Source organism: Lygodium microphyllum, chromosome 18, assembly GCF_053477565.2.
Source record: "Lygodium microphyllum isolate KBCC chromosome 18, Lygodium_microphyllum_v1.1.10, whole genome shotgun sequence".
Taxonomy (NCBI): Eukaryota; Viridiplantae; Streptophyta; class Polypodiopsida; order Schizaeales; family Lygodiaceae; genus Lygodium; species Lygodium microphyllum.
In genome coordinates this window covers 130784718-130796714 of record NC_141152.1, presented here as the reverse complement: position 1 = coordinate 130796714, position 11997 = coordinate 130784718, and the positions used below count along the sequence as shown (strand labels likewise).

Below are 11997 nucleotides of genomic sequence, written 5' to 3'. Positions count from 1 at the left end.
CCCGTCCAAAAGTGGGCGGGGAGTTCACCTGTTTAATAGGTAAACAACAGGTCATGTCCTCTCCAGTGTGTAAAGGACTGCGGACGCCAACCTTTAAATAAGTGTTTTGATTAGTCAAAGTTTAGAAAGTGGGCGGCCCTTTTTTGGTGTGTAACCGGCCTAAGTTTCAAAAATAAAACTAGGACTTGGAATGCGATATTTTTTTGGTTTTGAAAATTTTAAAACTAGGATTTCCTCCAAGACGGTTTGTAACTCTTTGCCCAGAAACCACTGGAGTTGCGTTAGTCAGGCATTCTGGCTTCTTTTCCTTCTCATGGGAGCGCACGCCTACCACACCCATTGCCTTCCTGCTTGTGAGAGTCCGTTTGTGTCCTGGTCGCCTCCACACACCCGCCTAAATTCCTGCTGTATCGAGCCTAATTACGTCAATGACGAGCACAAACAGCATTCCAATGCGAAGGAGCTGAAAAGAGGAAGAAGCCTGCAACAATCGGTCAATAGTTCGACAGGAAATGGCACTGATGCGGGGGGCATCAGAAAGGCCAGAAAGCAGCAGTGGATTCTTGAGAAAGCACAGGTGGAAGAGGAGGATGGGGATGGGGATGACGATGAGGAAGAGGGAGAGAATGACATTGATTTGAGCGATAGGAGCTGCAACCTATCGATCGTGAGCTGCCGCAAATCATCAGATCAGGATATCGGCCCGCCTCACGCCCTCGTGGCCTCCCTGAAGGCTTGTGCTCAGCAGAAGGATCTCCACACAGGCAGCAGAATACATGCTAACATTGTCAGAACAGGATTGCTGGAAAATAACCCTTTTCTTGGCAGTACCCTGATCAGCATGTATGCCAAATGTGGAGCGCTTGGTAATGCGCAAGAAGTGTTTGACAATCTTTCAGCTAGGAATGTGGTCACTTGGAATGCACTAATCACAGGATATGCTCAACACGGAGATGGTAAGGGAGCACTGAACTGTTATCGGCAGATGCAACTTGAAGGCCCCTCCCCAGATGCAGTCACCTTTGCTTCAGTCTTAAAGGCCTGTGGCAGCATAAGAGCTGCAGATAAGGGCCAACAGATACATGCTGATATTGTCCGAGAAGGTTTGCTGGAGGAAGGTGTTGTGGTTGGAACTGCGTTGGTTGATATGTATGCCAAATGTGGCCTGCTTGTAAGAGCACAACACATTTGTGGAAAGCTTCCAATCCGGGATGTAGTCTCTTGGAATGCCCTTATCACCGGGTACGTGCAACATGGGCATGGTGTACAGGCATTGAGTTGTTTTGAAGAGATGCAGCTCGAGGGTCTCTCTCCAAATGCAGTCACCTTTGTTTGCATCTTGAAGGCCTGTGCAAGTGTAGGAAATGGGAAGAAGGGCCAAGAAGTACATGCTGATATTGTTAGAGAGGGCTTACTAGAAAACAATGTTGTGCTTGGCACTGCGCTGATAGATATGTATGCGAAATGTGGCATGCTTTTAGAAGCTCAAGAAGTGTTTGACATGCTACCAGCCCGGAATATAGTCTCATGGAATGCACTGATTGCTGGATATGCCCAGTATGGGCATGGTGAGCATGCGCTGAAGTCCTTTAGACGGATGAAACTGGAGGGTTTCTCTCCCAATACAATCACATTTGTTTGCATCTTGAAAGCTTGTGGCAGCACAGGGGCTGCTGATGAGGGCCAGAAAATTCATGCTGAGATTCTCAAAGAGGCCTGTCTGGAAGAAGATATGATTGTTGGGACTGCGCTGGTTGACATGTATGCTAAATGTGGCTTTCTCGTAAAAGCACAAGAAATATTTGACAAGCTTCAAGTTCGAGATGTGGTCTTGTGGAGTGCACTAGTTGCAGGATATGCCCAACATGGGCATGGTGAACAAGCGCTGAGGTGGTTTGATCAGATGCAACTCGAAGGTCTCTCTCCAAACACAGTCACATACATGTCTGCCTTGAAAGCATGTGGCAGCATAGGAGCAGCAGTGAAAGGCCAAGAAATACATGCTGAGATTGCCAGAGAGGGTTTGCTCGAAGAAGATGCTGCTCTAGGTATTGCATTGGTAGATATGTATGCTAAATGTGGCTTGCTTGTGAAGGCACAAGAAGTGTTTGACAAGCTTCCTATCCGAAGTGTTGTTTTATGGAGTGTGCTAATTGCAGGATATGCTGAACACGGGCATGGTGAGCAAGCACTAATATGTTTTGAGCAGATGCTAAATGAGGGCCTCTCTCCAGATGCTATAGTTTTTGCTTTTATTTTGAAAGCCTGTGGCAGCATAGGAGCTGCAGAAAAGGGCCAAGAGATACATGATGTGGTAGTGAGGGATGGGTGGGTGGAAAAAGATGCTGCTGTTGGGACTGCATTGGTGGACATGTATGCCAAATGTGGCCTTGTAGTGCAAGCACAGGAAGTTTTTGACAGCCTTCCTGTTCGAGATGTTGTTTCATGGAGTGCTTTAATGGCGGGGTATTCCCTCCTTGGAAAGGCTGAATATGTTTTCTACTCATTTGACAAAATGGTAGGAGAAGGTATACAGCCGAATTTGGTCACATTCACCATTGTGCTTAATGCATGCAGTCATTCTGGTTTATTGGATAAGGGATGGATGTACTTTGAGAGCATGAGCACAGTTTATGGCACCATTCCAACGTTAGAGCATCACATTTGCATGATTGATCTCTTTGCCCGTGCAGGGTATCTGGACAAGGCAGTTGGTGTGATCAGGGAGATGCCATTCTCTGCTAATCTCATGGTGTGGCGTATTCTGTTGGGTGCTTGTCGAAAATGGGGAAATATGATGCTAGGAAGACTGGCCTTTGAAAATGTTGTGCAGTTGGACAAGAAGGATGGAGCAGCTTATGTTTGTATGAGCAATATATATGCATGTGCTGGCCGACAAGTAGATGCAGAAAAGGTTGAAGCTATGCGAGTGAAAAACCAAGCATGGATTATACCGGGACACTGTTGGTGGAATGATGCAAGTGGGTAAGCCCAAGTATTTGCCTTTTGGAGATGCAAAGGACATGGCATACCAGGTTTGCATTAGGTGTATTGGGCATATGTCTGATGTCGCAAAAGAATGTGATCTATGCCTTGTGTTTGGAACACTCATACTTAAAAGGTTGCAGTGCCTTCACATTACTGTTTTCCCACTACCATTCTAATAACAACTATGGAGGAAGTTCAACAAATTATATGCATCCTAGTAGTTTGGAGATCTTTACTAACTTACCCCATGGAGAAGGTATATCAGGAAATAGTAGCATTCAAGCATTGAACAATAAGGCTGCATGCCTGTTGCTCACAGAATCTTGGACCTTGCAGACATGGGCAGTGGCTTGTTGACCATGTAGATGATTGTGCATGCAGGGATGTGGACTTAGTAGGGTGATTGCACTGCCTAGATGAGACAATTTCAAAATCTTTACAGAGGACTTTTTTGATCAAAAGATTACATGGCTACTTGTACAGTGTATGATAGAGAGTCACAAAGTCATTATGTCTATTAGGGTCATCTTGCCTCCTTGGATGAGGTGTTTGTAAACTATTAAAAGATTCATATATCTAGAGATTTTGGAATAATTATGTGCAGTCAAGTCTGAAGGAGAACCATGAATATGTGAAAGTGTGGTGGGCTCAAGAGAAGTCGAAAGAAGAAAGAAAGCGTGTTCACATCCCAAGATGATGCACTCAAATGTTGCAAGAAAGTGTAAATTATAAACAACGGCAACAAGAACAATTAAGAGGAATTTTACTATAAATCTGAAGATACAAGAGTTATCCTGAAGTGCGCTATCAACTCACAACAGGTAAGTAGAATGAGCAAGCAACAGTAGAATGTCTAAGTGATTGTGAGACTGCCAAAGAGAGTGCCTACATGCAGGCTACAATGAGCCTCAGAGATAACATAAAGAAGACTCCTCAAGCTGAAGCATGGGATGAAGAGATGTTCCCCACTAGGTAGTCACTCAACATTGTTCAAGATGGCCCAAGAGAGAATGGTCAAAAGTTATACAGGAGAGCCTTCAATTATATGCAACGATTGATTGCTCAAGAACTTAATTATGCCCATAGCCAGTAGACACATAAATGCCATGCTTACACATTAAGTCTCAAGCGCCAACATGGAATTGTTCTGAAGAGATGAAACAACTACATCTAGGACACATGCGACAGTTCTTAGATGCATGTAAGATATTTTTGGCGAGGGCATTGGTTGCTTCCTTTCTAACCCTTCCAAGTAATCATAGTCCCTCTTCCAACTAGTGAACTAGGAAGCTGCTTCTGTCCCACGACAAGAATTCCACCCTGATGGAAGTAACCCATTGACCCGTCACCACCACTGAACTACTCAACTCATGAATTCTCCCATAGATGCCTGTGAAGCTGCTCTCCTCTAAGAATCTCCCTTAAATGATATGCCCAATGTGGATGAGGTCGGGTCATCCACAATTTTGTGATGTATGTTGCAATTGGGGTGGTAGGACAATGCAAATCCAATCATTCAAGGACCCAAGAACTCAAGAAAATGCAACACGTTTGTCAAAATTGCTTGAACTAGTGGGCGTTTCTGAAGGTTTCATAGCTTTGATTTCTTGGTTTAAAATAGAAAAGGAATGTGGCTAGACCTTTACTAACGACAAAAAAGTATGCATTTTTATAGGTTTCGGAACCTTAATTTCTTGCAGTTAGAGAAATAAAGAGGAACATCGCTAGACCTTTTGTAAGGTCAAAATAACCTCGGGTCGGGACTCGGGCCTATTGAGCATGTGCAAGAGGTAGGGTGCTGACGCCCAAAACAATAAGTACGAGCATCATATGCACGACGTAAGAGCATAATTCCAAAAGAAAATGTATGCAAGCTCGCCTCCTGAATGGGATATCATCTGAAGTGAATCGAGAGCTTCTCCTGTTGGAAGTGTTTGGTGGCTTGTGAGAGAGAGAGAGAGAGTTTTTCTCTCTGGTGAGTGTTAGTTGGCGCTTTACTCCTTGCGCCTGCACTCTCAAGACTTCATATGTGGAATGGGTGCCGCTTCTGTTGTATCTACGAGGAAGCTTCTTGTCATCAGTTTTCCTCTTGCCCAGTGGCGAGGAAAGCTTTGTCTCTACTGTCTGCTATCTGGCCTCTAGTGGTTTTTGGACAGCCCAAGTTCTTGAATCTGCTGGAGCCTAATACGAGTCTGAGTTCTTTTCCATTTCTTGCGCTTTTGGGGCTGTCGGGATATACCGACTATGCGGAATGAAGTCTTTTCTGATTCCATTTCTAGAGTGCAGAGTTACTTTGGCTGCCTGGGAGGCCGCCTCCATTGGCAGATGGACATCATTGAGCCAGCAGATATTCTTTCTTCATAGGATTTGCTTTCCTGGCACACTGTTATTTCTTTGGTTCCCTTGTCAGCCATATATATAGAGACCTTTTGCACTCGTAGTCATGTTGGACTCTTAGAGTTTTGTGTTTTGTTGTTTTGGTCACTAATACAATTACCCTTCAAGAAAAACAGAAGGAGAGAGGGAGGACATCTCTGCATGATTTACACCATAAGATCATGCAATTAGTGACAAGACAACGCGCAGAGTAAACATCAACAATGAGAATTTAAAGGAATAACTCCACTATGATTTTCTGGATACAAGGGTTATCCCAAGATGAGATGCGTAAGAGATATGCATCAATATCATTGCACCAAGAGAAAGCGGCAACAATAATGAGTGAATGTGTATAGGATTGCCAAATAGGGGACCTTAATGTGGATTTAAAAAAAATTGTAAATGCAACTTCGGTCATGGAACCCCTGCCAACCCACTTCTCCATGCTATGGAATTGGAGGTAGGAATAGTAGCATAAAAGAAGAGAACAACCTCATTGCATTCTCACACTCCTTTTTTCCTTCCCTTTGTCTCATTACAAGCTCAAGAAGATTACAGGAGAGAAAGTTGTGCTCAACCAAATTTTTTCAACTTGCAAGAGTTAAAAAGTGTTTAGGAAGAGGGTAAGTACATGTTTAGAGGCCTAGATTCCATTTTTTATCACCTAAGGAATGCAATTGTTGGCCTCCAAACCATAGATCTTTAAGGCTCTAGGTAGCAAAGCTTGCTAAATGTCAAGAATCGCATGGTGGAGGACTTGCTTGAGTTGCTGTGCCAAACACACCATACACACAAGAGGAAGCTCACTCAATAACACAAGAAGAAAGATGGAGGCTAAAACATTTTCTTGTTGGTTTCTTCTTCTTCTTTCACACACAATATAATATACACAAAGTATAGATAAGATACAACATAAAGGAAAGTGCCCTACTAAGTTAAACAGTGTATAACTGACTATATTAATTGACTAGCGCTATAACTATGCTAGTTGTAGAGGTAGGTGCAACAAACTAAATATAATAAGTGATAAGCTAGTGGCCATGTGAGGATCATAATGATCATCGACAAGCTAAGTGTAAACATGCAGATCCATCTAGCCGCCACGTAATCCATCATCAATGTCTGCACATGTTGAGCTTGCCATCTCAACACTTCCTATCAAGCTCAATTTTATCTCTGTAACTCTAAGCAAGCTTCGAAATTTTCGAAGCTTCTCTGCATCCAATGCCTTTGTGAAAATATCCTCTATGTGATCTTATGTGATGATAGATATCATATCAATCTCTCTTGCAAGTATCTTCTCTCTCAAAAGTGGTAATGGACCTCAATGTGTTTTGTCCTCAAATGGAATATTGGATTTTTAGCCAATTGTATAATGCTCATGTTGTCACATAACATTAGAAATATAAAAGCCAATATTGGCAATATACTCTTCGATCTTGTCAGACCATGCTCTAGGTGCTTGCTTCAGCCCCCCATAGATCGCATTCTTTAATCTGCACACATATATTGGATGCTCTAAATTTTCATAACCTGCTGGTTGCTCTATATATACTTCTTCTTGCAAGTCACCATGCAAGAAGGCATTCTTGACATCCATTTGTTGCAAACTCTAAGCTTTGGCTATTACCAAAGCAATCACACGCCTAATAGTTACAATTTTAGCAACTAGACTGAATGCATATTCATAATCTATGTTATATGTTTGAGTATAGCCTTTTGCAACTAACCTAACCTTATACATGCTAACAAAACCATCTGCATTATGCTTGATTTTGTGAACCCACTTATAGCCAATAGCTTTCTTGTCCTTAGGCAATGGTACTAGATTCCAAGTCTTATTGACTTCTAATGCATCCATCTCCTCATCCATTGTTGCTACATCCCAATGAGCATGACTAACAACATCCTTAAAACAAGCGGGTTTAATATCCTCAACCACCTTTACTATATAAACATAATGGTGAGCTACATAACCTTCAAAATCAAATCTTTTAATAGGGTATCTAATGCTACTAGACTTGCATACCATTGGATTACTCAATGGAGTATTTACATTACCATGTGGCTCTATATACTTGGTGTTCTGAGATTGAAGGAATACCAAGCTCATCATTCAAACTCTTTGAATCACTAGAATCTCCATTAAATCCCAAATTACTAGTAGATGTATCATTACTATCGAACACTTTCTTCTTTTCTTTGTCTTTACCTGCAACACTTGTAGATGTACTTGAAGATATGGGGCTAATCTTAGATGTAGCTAGATGATGTTTTTGGTTCACTAAGGTTCCGTGATTTTTGTTTTATTTTTTGTACTCACTCTAAACTTACCTATGACATGGTTATAACAATGATATTATTTTTTCTCTAAAGAGTATATAATAAAAATACATTTTTCAACATTTGGAGCAAGCTTCTTTCATAACTCATTTGGCACATGAATATATGCAATACAACCAAACACTTTCAAGGGTGACACATTGGACTTCTTCCTTGTAAAGTTTTCTTTGAGGGTCATTCCATGAATTGTAGCTGTGGGAGTTTTGTTTAGAATATAGACAATAGTATGATTAGCTTTAGATAAAAAATATTTGGGCATATTCTTTTCAGCTACTATCAATGCATGTGCAACTTTTGCAATATTTCTTTTCTTTTTACAATTCCATTTTGCTATGGGATATATCTGCAAGTAAATTGCCTCTTTATCCCATGAGACCTCAAAAAGTCACTAAACTCATTAGAGAGGTATACTCTTACTCTCTATTTGATCTCAAGCACTTAACTTTTAAGCCTATATCTATTTCAATAGTAGATTTGAAAGTTTTGAAGTACTCAAGTACATCACTCTTTTCTTTCATGAAGTATACCCATAGCTTTCTTAAATAATCATCAATAAACATGATAAAGTATTTATTTTCATCAAGAGATATATTCTGTGTAGGCTCCCAAACACCTATATACATAATATCAAATATGTTTTTGCTCATATCTCTGTCATGCAAAAAAGGTTATCTTGCTTGCTTACCAAACTAATATGCTTCACACATTTTGCAACTCTAAAAGCAAGCAAACCTATAACTAGCCCTTTGGATTGTATTAATTTTAACATTTACACATTTGCATGTCCAATATGTTTATGCTATATTTCAATGTCTATAACCACTCCTTTTTCTTTAGTATACATAGCAACATTCATAGTAAGAATTTCAACATCTAAAGTGAACACGCATCACTCTACTTCCTTTTGCGACCAACCCACACTTATCATTAAAATATTCTATAAGACAACCTTTTGCATTAAATCAAATATGTAACCCTTGCTTTAGCATTTGACCAATAGATACTAAATTCTTTGTGATTTATGATACATGTAATATATGTGATAGACTCTTTGTCTGTTTATCATGCAAGGATAAGGGAACCTTTCCAATGTGTAAAATTGGATGGCATGAATCATCACCTATCTGCACATAACCTAGATTTTGTAAACTTGCATCTCTCCAAATCATTCAACATGACTAATCATATAATTAGATGCTCATAAAATAACATACCATACATCATGTGCCTTCTAATATATAATAGCATTCATCATATGTTGCATAACAAATAGACACTAATTTTTATCTTCATTTCTAAAGACAAAGCATAGTTTCCTTGTTGCAATTTATCACTGTGGATACCATCCTTCTTGGTATAACAATGGGCTGCAATATGATTTGTTTTTCCAAAATAATGACAAATAATATTATAATTGAAAGAACCTACGTTTTGCCATGCACCTCTTTTTCTAGATATCCCTCTGCCTCTAACCTCCTGAAACTTGTATTTCATTGAATTGCTGATTTAACTTGTTTTGCTGGTTATCACTAGTATGTTCCATACCACGGTCTCTTGAAGAGGATCTACTACGTCCCTTTTCTAAAATTGAGTAAAATGCTTAGACATGTTCACCACTTCTTTCAGATGATTCACCTTGTATATTGATCTCTTTGGTGATCATGAGAGATACCAACTCATAAAAAATTGAAAACAGCTTTCGTACATATACAAAAGTGATAAATGATTTCTAGACCTTCTCATTAATAAGGACACTCAAAGTAGATGAAACTAAATCATCATCATTAGGTATTGCATCAATAGTTGCCAAGGCATCTGCAATGCTTCTCACTTTCAAAATATACTCATTTATAGACATCTTTCCTTTCTTTAAAGTATTCAACTCTCTTAAGTTGAATCTTTTGTGCCTTTGTATTTATTGAAAATATATTCTTAAAGATTGTCCAAGCTGCATGTGAAGTTTTTGTATTTCTAATATGCCCCAACATAGTATTGCCTTTTCTAATAAGAAATTATCACATGGAACTTCCATGATGGGTAGTTGTGCTTGTTGGCTTCTCAATAATGGGGTTTCCACTGTTCTCTACTATTATCACAAAATTGATACAAAATAATGAGTCTTCTACAACCTTTCACAACAAGTGCACAACAATATATCAAGTAGCCATTTTTAGTGACTACTCAATAGTACATGTAATTTGCAACATACTTATAGATAAAACTTGTGTTTGCTTCCTAACAAACACCTTAAGACTTACCGATTTGAAATTTGTAACTTTTACACATACTTTTGATCAACATAATCAAAATTGTAGTATACCTTGAAACTGTTATCTTCAACCTTGTAGCTTTAAAATGGGGCCTGAAATAGCCTAAGATGCCCAAATAAGCAGTGAATAGTCCTAAAGGGCTAATCTATATAATATATAGTGCTTTGCTTTCACACGAAATCTCACAGTAATATGAGATTTTCACTCTACCTTACTTTTGATGCATGAACAAGCACTATCAAAGAGAAACGGTGGAGGAATGGAGAGTTTCTTACCCTTTGCTTGCTCAAATCCTTGCTTCTTATTCTTCACTTCAACCTTCAAAACCAACCTCTCTTAGTGGCTTAACCTACTATGTTAAACACATACCATACATATAAGAGAAAGCTCACTCATCAAAAAAATAAGAAGAGAGATGGAGGCCAAAACATTTTCTTACTAGTTTCTTCTCCTTCTTCTTCTTTTACACACAACATAGTGTACACAAAGTATAGATAAGTTACAACAAGTATTCTATGTGAAAAACATGAATTAGAGCATGGCTATGGTGGCTTGAAGACATAGAGTGAACTCATGAAGACATAGATTTGAAGATAGAATGTCACACAAGTGAATTAGGTTCCATGATTGAGACTTGGACTCGTAAAACACAATCTTGTGTGGTTGGACAATGACTCCAGACACTTGACTGAAAGGATAAAAGTGCCATCATATTGCATTCAAAATGAAAGAAAAGCACAATGCTTTATAGGTTCAAGATAGGTAGCACTATAACACCATATTAAATAATTTAGGAATTTTCCAAGTTCCAATTTCAAATAAGTGATAAATATTTAACCATATGGCTAAATCTTTATCCATATTTGAAAGTAGGATATCAAAAAGTGGGTAGAATCCACCTTTAAGTAAGACAACAATATTTGACCATGTGGTTAAATAATGAAGGTACTGGGTTTTCCCAAAGTGCATAGAAATTTTCAAATTTCTTAATATAGAGTTCTATGCACCACTGTGCTTATGGGATCTAGTAAGCTTGCATGTCCTTGGATGATCTTCTCCATAAAAAGAGGCACACTGTGTGTGCTTGCCTAAATCTCAACACCCCTCCTCAATTACAACTAGAAAGACACAAAGTGTGTAGAGTCTTTAGTGAGCACCACCTGCAAAGTGTGGGCACACCACAAACATGGTAAACACTAGAGACTGCCATAGAAAAGGCTAAATGTGGGTACCAAAGACATGGTAGAAATCCAAAGGTTGTAACAGGGGCCTCACAAAGTATATAGAGGCTATAATGCCAGGGTACATGAGGAGTTTACAAAGCTTATGACAGAAGCATTAGAGTAAGATTATACAAGGCTCAAAAAAGTCAATCAGAAAATTGGGAATAGAAGGACTGGTGAGGCTTGTCATTTTGCTCTTGATGGTCTTCTTCTTCTTCTTCTTCTTCTTCTTCTTCTTCTTCTTCTTCTTCCTTTGCTCCATGAACATTCTTCTTTTACAGTTGCAAGATAGGACTTTTGAGACCTCTTTCTGGCAGCATGACAAAACTTCTCAGTGTGTCGGGTCCTTTTGTAGAAGTCACAAAATAGCTGGTCCTTTTTTCCTTTGTTCCTGTTACTGACATACAACATTTGTTCATCCTTAGAAGTACTTGACTCTTCTTTATTTTTTATCTTCTTTTCTTCTTCCAATAGAGTGGCCTTAATGTCAACCAGTTTGAAAGGTGAGAAGGATCGAAGCTTGTACGGGAGAGCTATGGCGGGAGAGCAAGAGCAAGCGAGAGAGAGACTCACAATGTGGGAACTCCAATAGTCACAATGTGTGACCGGCCTTCCCTTTATTCATCTGTCATTAAAATAATAAATAATAAAGTGATAGTGAGGGGCAACTACCGCTTGCAATTCATAAGCGCAGGTGCTGTCAGTGTAGTAATACATGGGCGGCTAGGCGAAGGTGCCTTTACCCCCAACAATCTCCCACTTAAAGGTAAATTTGCCCCAGTGAGGAGTGAAAA

The 11997-nt window shown here is 39.5% G+C and overlaps 1 pseudogene; it reads left to right on the top strand.

Annotated features, from left to right (window-relative positions):
- Positions 1-241: 241 nt before the first annotated feature.
- LOC148021382 (pentatricopeptide repeat-containing protein At2g33680-like) lies at positions 242-5433 on the top strand (annotated as a pseudogene).
- The last annotated feature ends 6564 nt before the right edge of the window (positions 5434-11997 follow it).